The sequence below is a fragment of the Dendrobates tinctorius genome, unplaced genomic scaffold (assembly GCF_039654945.1).
Source record: "Dendrobates tinctorius isolate UK_male_01 unplaced genomic scaffold, ASM3965494v1 ptg000421c, whole genome shotgun sequence".
NCBI classification, from domain to species: Eukaryota; Metazoa; Chordata; class Amphibia; order Anura; family Dendrobatidae; genus Dendrobates; species Dendrobates tinctorius.
The window spans coordinates 199,861-221,339 of record NW_027362085.1 but is presented as its reverse complement, the minus strand read 5'-3'; the positions used below and the strand labels follow the sequence as shown (position 1 = coordinate 221,339).

The 21,479-nt window shown below is 49.0% G+C and overlaps 2 non-coding genes across 2 annotated transcripts; both read left to right on the top strand.

Moving 5' to 3' along the window:
- Positions 1 to 10,715: 10,715 nt before the first annotated feature.
- Positions 10,716 to 10,788, top strand: TRNAV-CAC (transfer RNA valine (anticodon CAC)). Its single transcript has one exon. It is a non-coding gene; the product is annotated as a tRNA-Val (tRNA).
- Positions 10,789 to 11,896: 1,108 nt separating this feature from the next.
- Positions 11,897 to 11,970, top strand: TRNAV-AAC (transfer RNA valine (anticodon AAC)). The gene has a single exon. It is a non-coding gene; the product is annotated as a tRNA-Val (tRNA).
- The last annotated feature ends 9,509 nt before the right edge of the window (positions 11,971 to 21,479 follow it).

Below are 21,479 nucleotides of genomic sequence, written 5' to 3'. Positions count from 1 at the left end.
GCTCGATGGCACAGCTGCCTGTGACCAAAGTGACGAGAGGATAATGGAGATTTTGAATCTCTGCGTACACTTTTGGACACTGGACACTTGTGGATTGTGTGAGGCCCACTGATATCTGAGCGCTATGTGACACGCTCGATGGCACAGCTGCCTGTGACCATAGTGACGAGAGGATAATGGAGATTTTGAATCTCTGCGTACACTTTTGGACACTGGACACTTGTGGATTGTGTGAGGCCCACTCATATCTGAGCGCTATGTGACACGCTCGATGGCACAGCTGCCTGTGACCAAAGTGACGAGAGGATAATGGAGATTTTGAATCTCTGCGTACACTTTTGGACACTGGACACTTGTGGATTGTGTGAGGCCCACTGATATCTGAGCTCTATGTGACAGGCTCGATGGCACAGCTGCCTGTGACCAAAGTGACGAGAGGATAATGGAGATTTTGAATCTCTGCGCACACTTTTGGACACTGGACACTTGTGGATTGTGTGAGGCCCACTGATATCTGAGCGCTATGTGACACGCTCGATGGCACAGCTGCCTGTGACCAAAGTGACGAGAGGATAATGGAGATTTTGAATCTCTGCGTACACTTTTGGACACTGGACACTTGTAGATTGTGTGAGGCCCACTGATATCTGAGCGCTATGTGACACGCTCGATGGCACAGCTGCCTGTGACCAAAGTGACGAGAGGATAATGGAGATTTTGAATCTCTGCGTACACTTTTGGACACTGGACACTTGTGGATTGTGTGAGGCCCACTGATATCTGAGCGCTATGTGACATGCTCGATGGCACAGCTGCCTGTGACCAAAGTGACGAGAGGATAATGGAGATTTTGAATCTCTGCGTACACTTTTGGACACTGGACACTTGTAGATTGTGTGAGTCACACTGATATCTGAGCGCTATGTGACACGCTCGATGGCTCAGCTGCCTGTGACCAAAGTGACGAGAGGATAATGGAGATTTTGAATCTCTGCGTACACTTTTGGACACTGGACACATGTGGATTGTGTGAGGCCCACTGATATCTGAGCGCTATGTGACATGCTCGATGGCACAGCTGCCTGTGACCAAAGTGACGAGAGGATAATGGAGATTTTGAATCTCTGCGTACACTTTTGGACACTGGACACTTGTAGATTGTGTGAGGCACACTGATATCTGAGCGCTATGTGACACGCTCGATGGCTCAGCTGCCTGTGACCAAAGTGACGAGAGGATAATGGAGATTTTGAATCTCTGCGTACACTTTTGGACACTGGACACATGTGGATTGTGTGAGGCCCACTGATATCTGAGCGCTATGTGACACGCTCGATGGCACAGCTGCCTGTGACCAAAGTGACGAGAGGATAATGGAGATTTTGAATCTCTGCGTACACTTTTGGACACTGGACACTTGTGGATTGTGTGAGGCCCACTGATATCTGAGCGCTATGTGACACGCTCGATGGCACAGCTGCCTGTGACCAAAGTGACGAGAGGATAATGGAGATTTTGAATCTCTGCGTACACTTTTGGACACTGGACACTTGTGGATTGTGTGAGGCCCACTGATATCTGAGCGCTATGTGACACACTCGATGGCACAGCTGCCTATGACCAAAGTGACGAGAGGATAATGGAGATTTTGAATCTCTGCGCACACTTTTGGACACTGGACACTTGTAGATTGTGTGAGGCCCACTGATATCTGAGCGCTATGTGACACGCTCGATGGCACAGCTGCCTGTGACCAAAGTGACGAGAGGATAATGGAGATTTTGAATCTCTGCGTACACTTTTGGACACTGGACACTTGTGGATTGTGTGAGGCCCACTGATATCTGAGCGCTTTGTGACACGCTCGATGGCACAGCTGCCTGTGACCAAAGTGACGAGAGGATAATGGAGATTTTGAATCTCTGCGTACACTTTTGGACACTGGACACTTGTAGATTGTGTGAGGCCCACTGATATCTGAGCGCTATGTGACAGGCTCGATGGCACAGCTGCCTGTGACCAAAGTGACGAGAGGATAATGGAGATTTTTAATCTCTGCGTACACTTTTGGACACTGGACACTTGTAGATTGTGTGAGGCCCACTGATATCTGAGCGCTATGTGACAGGCTCGATGGCACAGCTGCCTGTGACCAAAGTGACGAGAGGATAATGGAGATTTTTAATCTCTGCGTACACTTTTGGACACTGGACACTTGTGGATTGTGTGAGGCCCACTGATATCTGAGCGCTATGTGACACGCTCGATGGCACAGCTGCCTGTGACCAAAGTGACGAGAGGATAATGGAGATTTTGAATCTCTGTGTACACTTTTGAACACTGGACACTTGTGGATTGTGTGAGGCCCACTGATATCTGAGCGCTATGTGACACGCTCGATGGCACAGCTGCCTGTGACCAAAGTGACGAGAGGATAATGGAGATTTTGAATCTCTGCGTACACTTTTGGACACTGGACACTTGAGGATTGTGTGACGCCCACTGATATCTGAGCGCTATGTGACACGCTCGATGGCACAGCTGCCTGTGACCAAAGTGACGAGAGGATAATGGAGATTTTGAATCTCTGCGTAAACTTTTGGACACTGGACACTTGTGGATTGTGTGAGGCCCACTGATATCTGAGCGTTATGTGACACGCTCGATGGCACAGCTGCCTGTGACCAAAGTGACAAGAGGATAATGGAGATTTTGAATCTCTGCGTACACTTTTGGACACTGGACACTTGTGGATTGTGTGAGGCCCACTGATATCTGAGCGCTATGTGACACGCTCGATGGCACAGCTGCCTGTGACCAAAGTGACGAGAGGATAATGGAGATTTTGAATCTCTGCGTACACTTTTGGACACTGGACACTTGTGGATTGTGTGAGGCCCACTGATATCTGAGCGCTATGTGACACGCTCGATGGCACAGCTGCCTGTGACCATAGTGACGAGAGGATAATGGAGATTTTGAATCTCTACGTACACTTTTGGACACTGGACACTTGTGGATTGTGTGAGGCCCACTGATATCTGAGCGCTATGTGACACGCTCGATGGCACAGCTGCCTGTGACCAAAGTGACGAGAGGATAATGGAGATTTTGAATCTCTGCGTACACTTTTGGACACTGGACACTTGTGGATTGTGTGAGGCCCACTGATATCTGAGCGCTATGTGACAGGCTCGATGGCACAGCTGCCTGTGACCAAAGTGACGAGAGGATAATGGAGATTTTGAATCTCTGCGCACACGTTTGGACACTGGACACTTGTGGATTGTGTGAGGCCCACTGATATCTGAGCGCTATGTGACACGCTCGATGGCACAGCTGCCTGTGACCAAAGTGACGAGAGGATAATGGAGATTTTGAATCTCTCCGTACACTTTTGGACACTGGACACTTGTAGATTGTGTGAGGCCCACTGATATCTGAGCGCTATGTGACACGCTCGATGGCACAGCTGCCTGTGACCAAAGTGACGAGAGGATAATGGAGATTTTGAATCTCTGTGTACACTTTTGAACACTGGACACTTGTGGATTGTGTGAGGCCCACTGATATCTGAGCGCTATGTGACACGCTCGATGGCACAGCTGCCTGTGACCAAAGTGACGAGAGGATAATGGAGATTTTGAATCTCTGCGTACACTTTTGGACACTGGACACTTGAGGATTGTGTGACGCCCACTGATATCTGAGCGCTATGTGACACGCTCGATGGCACAGCTGCCTGTGACCAAAGTGACGAGAGGATAATGGAGATTTTGAATCTCTGCGTAAACTTTTGGACACTGGACACTTGTGGATTGTGTGAGGCCCACTGATATCTGAGCGTTATGTGACACGCTCGATGGCACAGCTGCCTGTGACCAAAGTGACAAGAGGATAATGGAGATTTTGAATCTCTGCGTACACTTTTGGACACTGGACACTTGTGGATTGTGTGAGGCCCACTGATATCTGAGCGCTATGTGACACGCTCGATGGCACAGCTGCCTGTGACCAAAGTGACGAGAGGATAATGGAGATTTTGAATCTCTGCGTACACTTTTGGACACTGGACACTTGTGGATTGTGTGAGGCCCACTGATATCTGAGCGCTATGTGACACGCTCGATGGCACAGCTGCCTGTGACCATAGTGACGAGAGGATAATGGAGATTTTGAATCTCTACGTACACTTTTGGACACTGGACACTTGTGGATTGTGTGAGGCCCACTGATATCTGAGCGCTATGTGACACGCTCGATGGCACAGCTGCCTGTGACCAAAGTGACGAGAGGATAATGGAGATTTTGAATCTCTGCGTACACTTTTGGACACTGGACACTTGTGGATTGTGTGAGGCCCACTGATATCTGAGCGCTATGTGACAGGCTCGATGGCACAGCTGCCTGTGACCAAAGTGACGAGAGGATAATGGAGATTTTGAATCTCTGCGCACACGTTTGGACACTGGACACTTGTGGATTGTGTGAGGCCCACTGATATCTGAGCGCTATGTGACACGCTCGATGGCACAGCTGCCTGTGACCAAAGTGACGAGAGGTTAATGGAGATTTTGAATCTCTCCGTACACTTTTGGACACTGGACACTTGTAGATTGTGTGAGGCCCACTGATATCTGAGCGCTATGTGACACGCTCGATGGCACAGCTGCCTGTGACCAAAGTGACGAGAGGATAATGGAGATTTTGAATCTCTGCGTACACTTTTGGACACTGGACACTTGTGGATTGTGTGAGGCCCACTGATATCTGAGCGCTATGTGACACGCTCGATGGCACAGCTGCCTGTGACCAAAGTGACGAGAGGATAATGGAGATTTTGAATCTCTGCGTACACTTTTGGACACTGGACACTTGTAGATTGTGTGAGGCCCACTGATATCTGAGCGCTATGTGACACGCTCGATGGCTCAGATGCCTGTGACCAAAGTGACGAGAGGATAATGGAGATTTTGAATCTCTGCGTACACTTTTGGACACTGGACACATGTGGATTGTGTGAGGCCCACTGATATCTGAGCGCTATGTGACACGCTCGATGGCACAGCTGCCTGTGACCAAAGTGACGAGAGGATAATGGAGATTTTGAATCTCTGCGTACACTTTTGGACACTGGACACTTGTGGATTGTGTGAGGCCCACTGATATCTGAGCGCTATGTGACACACTCGATGGCACAGCTGCCTGTGACCAAAGTGACGAGAGGATAATGGAGATTTTGAATCTCTGCGCACACTTTTGGACACTGGACACTTGTAGATTGTGTGAGGCCCACTGATATCTGAGCGCTATGTGACACGCTCGATGGCACAGCTGCCTGTGACCAAAGTGACGAGAGGATAATGGAGATTTTGAATCTCTGCGTACACTTTTGGACACTGGACACTTGTGGATTGTGTGAGGCCCACTGATATCTGAGCGCTATGTGACACGCTCGATGGCACAGCTGCCTGTGACCAAAGTGACGAGAGGATAATGGAGATTTTGAATCTCTGCGTACACTTTTGGACACTGGACACTTGTAGATTGTGTGAGGCCCACTGATATCTGAGCGCTATGTGACAGGCTCGATGGCACAGCTGCCTGTGACCAAAGTGACGAGAGGATAATGGAGATTTTTAATCTCTGCGTACACTTTTGGACACTGGACACTTGTGGATTGTGTGAGGCCCACTGATACCTGAGCGCTATGTGACACGCTCGATGGCACAGCTGCCTGTGACAAAAGTGACGAGATTATAATGGAGATTTTGAATCTCTGCGTACACTTTTGGACACTGGACACTTGTGGATTGTGTGAGGCCCACTGATATCTGAGCGCTATGTGACACGCTCGATGGCACAGCTGCCTGTGACCAAAGTGACGAGAGGATAATGGAGATTTTGAATCTCTGCGTACACTTTTGGACACTGGACACTTGTAGATTGTGTGAGGCCCACTGATATCTGAGCGCTATGTGACACGCTCGATGGCACAGCTGCCTGTGACCAAAGTGACGAGAGGATAATGGAGATTTTGAATCTCTGCGTACACTTTTTGACACTGGACACTTGTAGATTGTGTGAGGCCCACTGATATCTGAGCGCTATGTGACACGCTCGATGGCACAGCTGCCTGTGACCAAAGTGACGAGAGGATAATGGAGATTTTGAATCTCTGCGTACACTTTTGGACACTGGACACTTGTAGATTGTGTGAGGCCCACTGATATCTGAGCGCTATGTGACACGCTCGATGGCACAGCTGCCTGTGACCAAAGTGACGAGAGGATAATGGAGATTTTGAATCTCTGCGTACACTTTTGGACACTGGACACTTGTGGATTGTGTTAGGCCCACTGATATCTGAGCGCTATGTGACACGCTCGATGGCACAGCTGCCTGTGACCAAAGTGACGAGAGGATAATGGAGATTTTGAATCTCTGCGTACACTTTTGGACACTGGACACTTGTAGATTGTGTGAGGCCCACTGATATCTGAGCGCTATGTGACACGCTCGATGGCACAGCTGCCTGTGACCAAAGTGAAGAGAGGATAATGGAGATTTTGAATCTCTGCGTACACTTTTGGACACTGGACACTTGTGGATTGTGTGAGGCCCACTGATATCTGAGCGCTATGTGACACGCTCGATGGCACAGCTGCCTGTGACCAAAGTGACGAGAGGATAATGGAGATTGTGAATCTCTGCGTACACTTTTGGACACTGGACACTTGTGGATTGTGTGAGGCCCACTGATATCTGAGCGCTATGTGACACACTCGATGGCACAGCTGCCTGTGACCAAAGTGACGAGAGGATAATGGAGATTTTGAATCTCTGCGTACACTTTTGGACACTGGACACTTGTGGATTGTGTGAGGCCCACTGATATCTGAGCGCTATGTGACACACTCGATGGCACAGCTGCCTGTGACCAAAGTGACGAGAGGATAATGGAGATTTTGAATCTCTGCGCACACTTTTGGACACTGGACACTTGTAGATTGTGTGAGGCCCACTGATATCTGAGCGCTATGTGACACGCTCGATGGCACAGCTGCCTGTGTCCAAAGTGACGAGAGGATAATGGAGATTTTGAATCTCTGCGTACACTTTTGGACACTGGACACTTGTGGATTGTGTGAGGCCCACTGATATCTGAGCGCTATGTGACACACTCGATGGCACAGCTGCCTGTGACCAAAGTGACGAGAGGATAATGGAGATTTTGAATCTCTGCGTACACTTTTGGACACTGGACACTTGTGGATTGTGTGAGGCCCACTGATATCTGAGCACTATGTGACACGCTCGATGGCACAGCTGCCTGTGACCAAAGTGACGAGAGGATAATGGAGATTTTGAATCTCTGCGTACACTTTTGGACACTGGACACTTGTGGATTGTGTGAGGCCCACTGATATCTGAGCGCTATGTGACACGCTCGATGGCACAGCTGCCTGTGACCATAGTGACGAGAGGATAATGGAGATTTTGAATCTCTGCGTACACTTTTGGACACTGGACACTTGTGGATTGTGTTAGGCCCACTGATATCTGAGCGCTATGTGACACGCTCGATGGCACAGCTGCCTGTGACCAAAGTGACGAGAGAATAATGGAGATTATGAATCTCTGCGTACACTTTTTGACACTGGACACTTGTGGATTGTGTGAGGCTCACTGATATCTGAGCGCTATGTGACACGCTCGATGGCACAGCTGCCTGTGACCAAAGTGACGAGAGGATAATGGAGATTTTGAATCTCTGCGTACACTTTTGGACACTGGACACTTGTAGATTGTGTGAGGCCCACTGATATCTGAGCGATATGTGACAGGCTCGATGGCACAGCTGCCTGTGACCAAAGTGACGAGAGGATAATGGAGATTTTTAATCTCTGTGTACACTTTTGGACACTGGACACTTGTGGTTTGTGTGAGGCCCACTGATATCTGAGCGCTATGTGACACGCTCGATGGCACAGCTGCCTGTGACCAAAGTGACGAGAGGATAATGGAGATTTTGAATCTCTGCGTACACTTTTGGACACTGGACACTTGTGGATTGTGTGAGGCCCACTGATATCTGAGCGCTATGTGACACACTCGATGGCACAGCTGCCTGTGACCAAAGTGACGAGAGGATAATGGAGATTTTGAATCTCTGCGTACACTTTTGAACACTGGACACTTGTGGATTGTGTGAGGCCCACTGATATCTGAGCGCTATGTGACACGCTCGATGGCACAGCTGCCTGTGACCAAAGTGACGAGAGGATAATGGAGATTTTGAATCTCTGCGTACACTTTTGGACACTGGACACTTGTGGATTGTGTTAGGCCCACTGATATCTGAGCGCTATGTGACACGCTCGATGGCACAGCTGCCTGTGACCAAAGTGACGAGAGAATAATGGAGATTATGAATCTCTGCGTACACTTTTGGACACTGGACACTTGTGGATTGTGTGAGGCTCACTGATATCTGAGCGCTATGTGACACGCTCGATGGCACAGCTGCCTGTGACCAAAGTGACGAGAGGATAATGGAGATTTTGAATCTCTGCGTACACTTTTGGACACTGGACACTTGTAGATTGTGTGAGGCCCACTGATATCTGAGCGATATGTGACAGGCTCGATGGCACAGCTGCCTGTGACCAAAGTGACGAGAGGATAATGGAGATTTTTAATCTCTGCGTACACTTTTGGACACTGGACACTTGTGGATTGTGTGAGGCCCACTGATATCTGAGCGCTATGTGACACGCTCGATGGCACAGCTGCCTGTGACCAAAGTGACGAGAGGATAATGGAGATTTTGAATCTCTGCGTACACTTTTGAACACTGGACACTTGTGGATTGTGTGAGGCCCACTGATATCTGAGCGCTTTGTGACACGCTCGATGGCACAGCTTCCTGTGACCAAAGTGACGAGAGGATAATGGAGATTTTGAATCTCTGCGTACACTTTTGGACACTGGACACTTGAGGATTGTGTGAGGCCCACTGATATCTGAGCGCTATGTGACACGCACGATGGCACAGCTGCCTGTGACCAAAGTGACGAGAGGATAATGGAGAATTTGAATCTCTGCGTACATTTTTGGACACTGGACACTTGTAGATTGTGTGAGGCCCACTGATATCTGAGCGCTATGTGACACGCTCGATGGCACAGCTGCCTGTGACCAAAGTGACGAGAGGATAATGGAGATTTTGAATCTCTGCGTACACTTTTGGACACTGGACACTTGTGGATTGTGTGAGGCCCACTGATATCTGAGCGCTATGTGACACGCTCGATGGCACAGCTGCCTGTGACCAAAGTGACGAGAGGATAATGGAGATTTTGAATCTCTGCGTACACTTTTGGACACTGGACACTTGTGGATTGTGTGAGGCCCACTGATATCTGAGCGCTATGTGACACGCTCGATGGCACAGCTGCCTGTGACCAAAGTGACGAGAGGATAATGGAGATTTTGAATCTCTGCGTACACTTTTGGACACTGGACACTTGTGGATTGTGTGAGGCCCACTGATATCTGAGCGCTATGTGACACGCTCGATGGCACAGCTGCCTGTGACCAAAGTGACGAGAGGATAATGGAGATTTTGAATCTCTGCGCACACTTTTGGACACTGGACACTTGTAGATTGTGTGAGGCCCACTGATATCTGAGCGCTATGTGACACGCTCGATGGCACAGCTGCCTGTGACCAAAGTGACGAGAGGATAATGGAGATTTTGAATCTCTGCGTACACTTTTGGACACTGGACACTTGTGGATTGTGTGAGGCCCACTGATATCTGAGCGCTATGTGACACGCTCGATGGCACAGCTGCCTGTGACCAAAGTGACGAGAGGATAATGGAGATTTTGAATCTCTGCGTACAATTTTGGACACTGGACACTTGTGGATTGTGAGAGGCCCACTGATATCTGAGCGCTATGTGACACGCTCGATGGCACAGCTGTGACAAAAGTGACTAGAGGATAAGGGAGATTGGATTGCTTTTAAAAAAGCAGTTTGCAGAGCAGTGGGTAAACAGCAATGCCAGCGTGTCAGGAAGCCTTAAAAGGCAGCCCAACAACCAACACCACTGATACACCACAATATAGCCTCCCCTTGCACTGCACACACAGTGACTTGTGTGTTGTGCAGGCCAAATCGCTAGCAGCAGAAGCAGTTTTTTTGTCTTCTTCCCTGCCTAACGCTCTCCCTACAGAATCAGCAGCAACCTCTCCCTATACTAAGATCGGCAGAAGTAAGATGGCGGTCGGCGTGCACGCCCTTTTATACCCCCTGTGACGCCCACCAAAGCAAGCCAATCACTTGCATGCCATTCTGAAAGATGGTGGTGACCCGTGCCTAGGTCATCACGTTGCCCACAGTGTCCGTGGATCCTGATTGGCTGAAAAAGAGCGCAAAACAAACTTTTGAAACGCGACTTTGGCGCGTAAGTCGCCGACCTCGTGGCCGACCTCATCCTAGGGTCGGGTTTCGTTTCATGAAACCCGACTTTTGAATTTTTTCGACCCGTTTCGCTCAACTCTAGTTATCACGTTCGCCTAACACGCGAAAGGTCCCCAGATCGAAACTGGGCAGAAACACGCTGTTACCCTTTGGTATCCAAGCTTTTGACTTTCAGTTCTTGATCTCAATTGCTTGTTGTCACCACAGTAAGCACTTGCATCCGGTTTCTGTAGTGTAGCGGTTATCACGTTCGCCTCACACGCGAAAGGTTCTTAGTTCGAAACTGGGCAGAAACACAGCTTTTTCTCTTGGAAAACGATCTTTTTGACTTTCAGTGCTTGTTCTTTATTGCTTGCCATGACCACAGCATTTTTTGCTTGTTTGAATCGGTTGGTTTCTGTAGTGTAGCGGTTATCACGTTCGACTCACACGCGTATAGGTCCCCAGTTCGAAACTGGGCAGAAACACAGCTTTTTCTCTTGGAAAACGATCTTTTTGACTTTCAGTGCTTGTTCTTTATTGCTTGCCATGACCACAGCATTTTTTGTTTGTTTGAATCGGTTGGTTTCTGTAGTGTAGCTATTATCAAGTTTGCTTTACACACGAAAGGTCCTCAGTTCGAAACTGGGCAGAAACACTGCGTTCCTCTTGCAAACTAGCGCTTTTGACAATGAGTGCTTGATCTTTAATGCTTGCCATGACCACAGTAAACGCTCTTGTCTGGTTACTGTAGTGTAGTGATTGTCCTGTTTGCCATCCTCCTGAAAGTTCCCTGTTTTGATCCCGGGCAGAAACATGTGGCTTTTCTTTATTTTGATCACAAACGTATATTGTTGGCTTAATTAGCCTTAGTTAGCATATTCTATTGCTGGTTTAATGAGCATTACTTTTACCAATGTGATTATTTCTACCCGTTTTTGCTTTTGGCAAGCATGTGTGTTTTTGACAGTGTCTAAGTGTTCCTAATTCAAGTAACACCTGATAGGATCAAGGTGCGAAAGCAGGCATCTAGGTGCTTTTTCTTTTTGGCTTTTGGACAAAGGCATGAGAATGTTTTGTGGAGCATGGTTTTGTTTCCCTGTTTGTTCTTTTTCTCCAATAGCCTGACAAATGAAAGGTTCCTGTTTTGCTAAATGCACTTTGTCCTGTCTTCAGACATAGAGGAAGACCTCTTGACTTTGGCTGGCTGTTTTTTTCTTTTTCAAGTTCATTTCAGCATGTTTAAACATCTTTAGCTTTGCATGGAGTTTCTGAAGCGTAGTGGTTGTCACGTTCACCTCACACGCGAACGGTCCCCAGTTCGAAACTGGATAAAAGCATGACATTAGGCGTTGATATTAAAGCTTTTGACGTTGAGTCTTTGTTCTCGATGGCTCGTCATGACCACAGTAACCTTCCACAGCCGGTTTCTGTAGTGTAGTGGTTATCACGTTCGCCTAACACGCGAAAGGTCCCCAGTTCGAAACTGGGCAGAACCACGCTGTTACTCTTTGGTATCCAAGCTTTTGACTTTCAGTTCTTGATCTCGATTGCTTGTTGTCACCACAGTAAGCGCTTGCATCCGGTTTCTGTAGTGTAGCCGTTATCACTAGAGTTGAGCGAAACGGGTCGAAAAAATTCAAAAGTCGCCGACTTTTGGCAAAGTCGGGTTTCATGAAACGAAACCCGACCCTAGGATGAGGTCGGCCGCGAGGTCGGCGACTTACGCGCCAAAGTCGCGTTTCAAAAGTTTGTTTTGCGCTCTTTTTCAGCCAATCAGGATCCACGGACACTGTGGGCAACGTGATGACCTAGGCACGGGTCACCACCATCTTTCAGAAGGGCATGCAAGTGATTGGCTTGCTTTGGTGGGAGTCACAGGGGGTATAAAAGGGCGTGCACGCCGACCGCCATCTTACTTCTGCCGATCTTAGTATATGGAGAGGTTGCTGCTGATTCTGTAGGGAGCGCGTTAGGCAGGGAAGAAGACAAAAAAACTGCTTCTGCTGCTAGCGATTTGGCCTGCACAACACACAAGTCACTGTGTGTGCAGTGCAAGGGGAGGCTATATTGTGGTGCATCAGTGGTGTTGGTTGTTGGGCTGCCTTTTAAGGCTTCCTGACACGCTGACATTGCTGTTTACCCACTGCTCCGCAAACTGCTTTTTTAAAAGCAATCCAATCTCCCTTATCCTCTAGTCACTTTTGTCACAGCTGTGCCATCGAGCGTGTCACATAGCGCTCAGATATCAGTGGGCCTCACACAATCCACAAGTGTCCAGTGTCCAAAAGTGTACGCAGAGATTCAAAATCTCCATTATCCTCTCGTCACTTTGGTCACAGGCAGCTGTGCCATCGAGCGTGTCACATAGCGCTCAGATATCAGTGGGCCTCACACAATCCACAAGTGTCCAGTGTCCAAAAGTGTACGCAGAGATTCAAAATCTCCATTATCCTCTCGTCACTTTGGTCACAGGCAGCTGTGCCATCGAGCGTGTCACATAGCGCTCAGATATCAGTGGGCCTCACACAATCCACAAGTGTCCAGTGTCCAAAAGTGTACGCAGAGATTCAAAATCTCCATTATCCTCTCGTCACTTTGGTCACAGGCAGCTGTGCCATCGAGCGTGTCACATAGCGCTCAGATATCAGTGGGCCTCACACAATCCACAAGTGTCCAGTGTCCAAAAGTGTACGCAGAGATTCAAAATCTCCACTATCCTCTCGTCACTTTGGTCACAGGCAGCTGTGCCATCGAGCGTGTCACATAGCGCTCAGATATCAGTGGGCCTCACACAATCCACAAGTGTCCAGTGTCCAAAAGTGTACGCAGAGATTCAAAATCTCCATTATCCTCTCGTCACTTTGGTCACAGGCAGCTGTGCCATCGAGCGTGTCACATAGCGCTCAGATATCAGTGGGCCGCACACAATCCACAAGTGTCCAGTGTCCAAAAGTGTACGCAGAGATTCAAAATCTCCATTATCCTCTCGTCACTTTGGTCACAGGCAGCTGTGCCATCGAGCGTGTCACGTAGCGCTCAGAAATCAGTGGGCCTAACACAATCCACAAGTGTCCAGTGTCCAAAAGTGTACGCAGAGATTCAAAATCTCCATTATCCTCTCGTCACTTTGGTCACATGCAGCTGTGCCATCGAGCGTGTCACATAGCGCTCAGATATCAGTGGGCCTCACACAATCCACATGTGTCCAGTGTCCAAAAGTGTACGCAGAGATTCAAAATCTCCATTATCCTCTCGTCACTTTGGTCACAGGCAGCTGTGCCATCGAGCGTGTCACATAGCGCTCAGATATCAGTGGGCCTCACACAATCTACAAGTGTCCAGTGTCCAAAAGTGTACGCAGAGATTCAAAATCTCCATTATCCTCTCATCACTTTGGTCACAGGCAGCTGTGCCATCGAGCGTGTCACATAGCGCTCAGATATCAGTGGGCCTCACACCATCCACAAGTGTCCAGTGTCCAAAAGTGTACGCAGAGATTCAAAATCTCCATTATCCTCTCGTCACTTTGGTCACAGGCAGCTGTGCCATCGAGCGTGTCACATAGCGCTCAGATATCAGTGGGCCTCACACAATCCACAAGTGTACAGTGTCCAAAAGTGTACGTAGAGATTCAAAATCTCCATTATCCTCTCGTCACTTTGGTCACAGGCAGCTGTGCCATCGAGCGTGTCACATAGCGCTCAGATAACAGTGGGCCTCACACAATCCACAAGTGTCCAGTGTCCAAAAGTGTACGCAGAGATTCAAAATCTCCATTATCCTCTCGTCACTTTGGTCACAGGCAGCTGTGCCATCGAGCGTGTCACATAGCGCTCAGATATCAGTGGGCCTCACACAATCCACAAGTGTCCAGTGTCCAAAAGTGTACGCAGAGATTCAAAATCTCCATTATCCTCTCGTCACTTTGGTCACAGGCAGCTGTGCCATCGAGCGTGTCACGTAGCGCTCAGATATCAGTGGGCCTCACACAATCCACAAGTGTCCAGTGTCCAAAAGTGTACGCAGAGATTCAAAATCTCCATTATCCTCTCGTCACTTTGGTCACAGGCAGCTGTGCCATCGAGCGTGTCACATAGCGCTCAGATATCAGTGGGCCTCACACAATCCACAAGTGTCCAGTGTCCAAAAGTGTACGCAGAGATTCAAAATCTCCATTATCCTCTCGTCACTTTGGTCACAGGCAGCTGTGCCATCGAGCGTGTCACATAGCGCTCAGATATCAGTGGGCCGCACACAATCCACAAGTGTCCACTGTCCACAAGTGTACGCAGAGATTCAAAATCTCCATTATCCTCTCGTCACTTTGGTCACAGGCAGCTGTGCCATCGAGCGTGTCACATAGTGCTCAGATAACAGTGGGCCTAACACAATCCACAAGTGTCCAGTGTCCAAAAGTGTACGCAGAGATTCAAAATCTCCATTATCCTCTCGTCACCTTGGTCACAGGCAGCTGTGCCATCGAGCGTGTCACATAGCGCTCAGATATCAGTGGGCCTAACACAATCCACAAGTGTCCAGTGTCCAAAAGTGTACGCAGAGATTCAAAATCTCCATTATCCTCTCGTCACTTTGGTCACAGGCAGCTGTGCCATCGAGCGTGTCAAATAGCGCTCAGATATCAGTGGGCCTCACACAATCCACAAGTGTCCAGTGTCCAAAAGTGTACGCAGAGATTCAAAATCTCCATTATCCTCTCGTCACCTTGGTCACAGGCAGCTGTGCCATCGAGCGTGTCACGTAGCGCTCAGATATCAGTGGGCCTAACACAATCCACAAGTGTCCAGTGTCCAAAAGTGTACGCAGAGATTCAAAATCTCCATTATCCTCTCGTCACTTTGGTCACAGGCAGCTGTGCCATCGAGCGTGTCACATAGCGCTCAGATATCAGTGGGCCTCACACAATCCACAAGTGTCCAGTGTCCAAAAGTGTACGCAGAGATTCAAAATCTCCATTATCCTCTCGTCACTTTGGTCACAGGCAGCTGTGCCATCGAGCGTGTCACATAGCGCTCAGATATCAGTGGGCCTCACACAATCCACAAGTGTCCAGTGTCCAAAAGTGTACGCAGAGATTCAAAATCTCCATTATCCTCTCGTCACTTTGGTCACAGGCAGCTGTGCCATCGAGCGTGTCACATAGCGCTCAGATATCAGTGGGCCGCACACAATCCACAAGTGTCCAGTGTCCAAAAGTGTACGCAGAGATTCAAAATCTCCATTATCCTCTCGTCACTTTGGTCACAGGCAGCTGTGCCATCGAGCGTGTCACATAGCGCTCAGATATCAGTGGGCCGCACACAATCCACAAGTGTCCACTGTCCACAAGTGTACGCAGAGATTCAAAATCTCCATTATCCTCTCGTCACTTTGGTCACAGGCAGCTGTGCCATCGAGCGTGTCACATAGTGCTCAGATAACAGTGGGCCTAACACAATCCACAAGTGTCCAGTGTCCAAAAGTGTACGCAGAGATTCAAAATCTCCATTATCCTCTCGTCACCTTGGTCACAGGCAGCTGTGCCATCGAGCGTGTCACATAGCGCTCAGATATCAGTGGGCCTAACACAATCCACAAGTGTCCAGTGTCCAAAAGTGTACGCAGAGATTCAAAATCTCCATTATCCTCTCGTCACTTTGGTCACAGCTGTGCCATCGAGCCTGTGACATAGCGCTCAGATATCAGTGGGCCGCACACAATCCACAAGTGTCCACTGTCCACAAGTGTGTGCAGAAATTCTAAATCTCCCCTGTCCTATAGACACCTTGTACCTTGTTTTACATTACTATATAGTTTGTTGGACTTTGTCTACATTTCTACCAAAAATGAGGAAGGCTGGTGGAAGAGGCCGTGGAATTGGGCGGGGGTTGGCAGCTGGTAATGATGGTGTTGGTGATGGATCTGATGGTAGTGGCAAGAGCAAAATAGGACCAAATGCAGGAGGTGCTGACCCTGCGTCATCGTCTGGCTACATAAGGCCTCGAACGCTTAGTTTTCTAGGAGTTGGCATACCGCTTTTAAAGGCAGAGCATCAGGAAAAAGTTTTGTCTTACATTGCTGACTCAGCCTCCAGCTCTATCGCCTCCTCTTCTTCAGTTGTAAAAAGTAAAAGCACTGAGTCGTCATTGGAGGCTCATGTTCATGAACCACACCTTTCCTTGTGTCCTTCACCCCAACCAAGATTGAAGGATGACGCAGGCCATACTACTGATTACTCCATGGAGCTGTTTTCACATACCATGCCTGGATTATCAAGTCAAATGGTGAATTACCCAGGCCAAGATGAATCTGACATGGAGTGCACTGATGCACAGCCGCTGATGGATAAATCTGCTGGTACATTCACTCAGAGCACTACATTGTCCTCGCAGTGTACAGAGCCAGATTTTGACCCTGATGAGACTCAGGTGCCCCTTCCCGCACACTATACCACCATACACGGTGACACAGAGAAAGGTGCACATGACATAGAAGAGGAGGTGATGGATGACCCAGTTGTTGACCCAGATTGGCATCCATTGGGGGAAGAGGGTGCTGCTTCCAATAGCTCAGATGAGGAGCATCCACAGCAGACATCGACATCGCAACAGCTGTTATCTGGCATGCCCGGAGCACTCCAAAGACAGGTTCCAAACATCAAAAGAGTTGCTGGACAGCTTGTCCAGAGGGTCAAAAGATCACAGCGTGCTAGGCCACAAAATGTCTGCCAAAGTAGGAAGAGTGCAGTGTGGCACTTTTTTGAACAAAATCCTCATGATCAGGCCAAGGTTATCTGTAAGAAGTGTGCAAAGAACTTTAGCCGAGGGAAAAATCTGAAAAATTTGAATACCAGTTGCATGCTTAGACATTTAACCAGCATGCACTTGCAAGCGTGGACACAACACCAAACCTCAAGTGCCACATGTGCAACTGATCACAACGAAGGTAGTCAGCAACGCTACATTGTTTCCCCCACTGTAAGCCCACCGGTTAGCACAGCAGCAAATGTTGAGGTGTCGTTGCAAGGCCACAGCAGTCAGGGAATCCCACTGTTATATCAACGAAAGACTGATTCTAGGCCATCAGAAAGAACACCAACTCCATCACCATCATCAACCCTCTCTCAGTCCGCCCTGTCCACCGCTACTTCCACCATATGCAGCTCTCAAGTCCAGCTCACCCTCCCAGACACTATGAGTAGGTCAAGAAAGTACTCAGTCTCTCATCCGCGTACACTGGGTTTGAACGCCCACATTGCCAAACTAATCTCGTTTGAGATGATGCCCTTTCGGTTGGTGGAAAGCACAGCTTTCCGCGAACTCATGGCCTATGCAGTACCACGCTATGACCTACCCAGTCGCCACTTCTTCTCTCGCAAAGCCATCCCAGCCCTCCACCATCATGGGAAAGACCGCATTGTCCATGCACTCAAGCAGTCAGTGAGCGGAAAGGTGCACCTCACAACTGATGCATGGTCCAGTCGGCATGGCCAGGGCCGTTACGTGTCCATCACTGTGCACTGGGTTAATGTGGTGGATGCAGGGTCCACAGGGGACAGCGGTGGTGGGACAGTGCTGCCTAGCCCACGGTATAGGAAACAGTTGGCTGTAGGCGTTCGACCCTCCTCCTCCTCCTCCTCCAGAAGCGAAAGCTCGTCCACAGAGCGCAGTCGTACGAGCACTCCATCTGCAGCTGCCACTGTTGCACACGATGTGTCCCCCTATCGAGCAGCTAGTGGAAAGCGTCAGCAGGCTGTGTTGCAGATGATGTGTTTGGGCGACAGACACACCGCCGAGGTGCTGGCCGAGTACTTGAAGCGACAAACTGAGTCATGGCTGGGCAGTGTACATCTTGAGGCAGGCAAGGTAGTTATTGATAACGGCCGTAATTTTGTGGCAGCCATAGCCCTTTCAAAACTCAGCCACATACCTTACTTGGCTCACACCTTGAACCTGGTGGTGCAGTGCTTCCTCAAAAATTATCCGGAGTTAACAGCCCTGCTCCAGAAGGTGCGAAGACTGTGCGCGCACATCCGCCGGTCACCTGTACACTCCGTTCGTATGCAGAAGCTGCAGCGATTGCTCCACCTTCCCAACCACCGCCTCATTATCGACATTGCAACAAGGTGGAACACCACCCTGCACATGGTGGAGCGGCTGTGCGAGCAGAGGCAGGCCATAATGCATTTGTGGGAGGATACACGGCCAGGCACTTTGAGAGCAGACATGGAGTTGACAGGCGTGCAGTGGTCGAAGCTGAAAGACCTTTGTAAAGTCCTTCAGTGTTTTGAGGAATGCACATGGCTGGTAAGCGCAGACGACGCCATCCTAAGCATGAGCATCCCACTTATGCGTCTGCTCATGCAAACTTTGATGTACCTTAAGGAGCAGGCGTCTGCAGCCAATGTTGATGAGGAGGAAGAGGAGGAGGGAATCCTTGATGACATTCAGCCATTGTCTGCTCAGGGACATCTCCTGGACGAGGTGGAGGAAGAAGAGGAGGAGGAGGAGGAGGATGATGGGGATGATTACTTAGGGGAGGAGGATGCATCTCGTGGGGCAAGTGAAAATGTTGGCGTGGCAAGGTCTGGTACAGGGTTTGTGCGTGACTGGAGGGATGTGGATTTGCCAGAAAGTGCTCCTCCACCCAGCACTCGCAGTGCATCATTGACACCGGGAACATTGGCCCACATGTCAGATTATGCCTTGCGGATCCTAAAAAGGGACCCCCCGCATTGCCAAAATGATGAACGATGACGACTACTGGTTGGCCAGCATCCTGGATCCACGCTATAAAGGCAAATTACAAAACATCATGCCACAGGAGAACCTTGACCTAATATTGGCTAATAAACAAGCAACTCTGGTAAATCGGTTGCTTGAGGCATTCCCAGCACACAGCAGCGGTGATGGTTCTCACACGAGCCGTACGGGCCGGGGGCAGCTTGGCAGAGGTGTTCGTGGTGCACACAGCAAAAGTGGCGTTGGAGACAGGGGTTTCATGACAATGTTGTGGACTGATTTTTCAAATACCGTTCACACAACTGGTAATACTGCATCGATGGAAAGTGACAGGAGACAGCAGTTGTCAACTATGGTTACAAACTACTTTTCCTCCCATATCGATGTTCTCCCACACAGGTCATTCCCCTTTGACTATTGGGCCGCTAAACTGGACACCTGGCCTGAATTGGCCCAATATGCCTTACAGGAGCTCGCTTGCCCAGCTGCAAGTGTGCTATCGGAAAGAGTCTTCAGTGCAGCTGGATCAATCCTGACAGAAAAAAGGACCCGTCTGTCAACCCAAATTGTGGATGATCTAACCTTCATTAAAATGAACCACGCATGGGTTTCCAAGGATTTTGTCCCACCTTCCCCTGATGACACATAGGGTGACAGAAAAATGGCTTGCTTTGGTCCACCTCTTCCTGGTACTTCACCTATTTCGCCTTTTGCATCAGCTGAATGTCCAACATCAACATATGCCACTTTCTAAAACTCCCTAACTGTGCTGCCTCCCCCCCATGGCCGGGGTAACCACCTAGCGCACGACACCGTGCGAGTGCCGTTGCCCTGGGCAGGTGGGTAGGCCGACTCTTGGGCGCGGGCACTGGCACAGGGTCCCTCATAGTGCAATCAAGTGTCTCTGACGGTGGTGGTGCACACCCACCGTCAGACACACGGCTGTACTATGAGGGGCCCAGTGCCAGTACCGACGCCCAAGAGTGGGCCACCCTTGGTTGGGCAGGGCCCCAGCATTTGCAATCTTTACCTCTCCCTGCTCCTCCGCTGTGTAATATGGGCCGTCAAATCCATACTGTGCCTGACACCGTCTGAGCCTGCCTCCTGAGACATATATTTTGAATGTGTACGCTATCCATACATGTTGTCCAGGGATACGGTACCCTTTCTAACCTTTGTGCAATGATGTGCAATCCATACTGGGCCTAACACCGTCTGAGCCTGCCTCATGCTGTATAGACATATATTTTGAATGTGTACGCTATCCATACATGTTATCCGGGGATACGGTACCCTTTCTAACCTTTGTGCAATGACGTGCAATCCATACTGGGCCTAACACCGTCTGAGCCTGCCTCATGCTGTATAGACATATATTTTGAATGTGTACGCTATCCATACATGTTATCCGGGGATACGGTACCCTTTCTAACCTTTGTGCAATGACGTGCAATCCATACTGGGCCTAACACCGCCTGAGCCTGCCTCATGCTGTATAGACATATATTTTGAATGTGTACGCTATCCATACATGTTATCCGGGGATACGGTACCCTTTCTAACCTTTGTGCAATGACGTGCAATCCATACTGGGCCTAACACCGTCTGAGCCTGCCTCATGCTGTATAGACATATATTTTGAATGTGTACGCTATCCATACATGTTATCCAGGGATACGGTACCCTTTCTAACCTTTGTGCAATGACGTGCAATCCATACTGGGCCTAACACCGTCTGAGCCTGCCTCATGCTGTATAGACATATATTTTGAATGTGTACGCTATCCATACATGTTATCCGGGAATACGGTACCCTTTCTAACCTTTGTGCAATGACGTGCAATCCATACTGGGCCTAACACTGTCTGAGCCTGCCTCATGCTGTATAGACATATATTTTGAATGTGTACGCTATCCATACATGTTATCCGGGGATACAGTACCCTTTCTAACCTTTGTGCAATCACGTGCAATCCATACTGGGCCTAACACCGTCTGAGCCTGCCTCATGCTGTATAGACATATATTTTGAATGTGTACGCTATCCATACATGTTATCCGGGGATACGGTACCCTTTCTAACCTTTGTGCAATCACGTGCAATCCATACTGGGCCTAACACCGTCTGAGCCTGCCTCATGCTGTATAGACATATATTTTGAATGTGTACGCTATCCATACATGTTATCCAGGGATACGGTACCCTTTCTAACCTTTGTGCAATGACGTGCAATCCATACTGGGCCTAACACCGTCTGAGCCTGCCT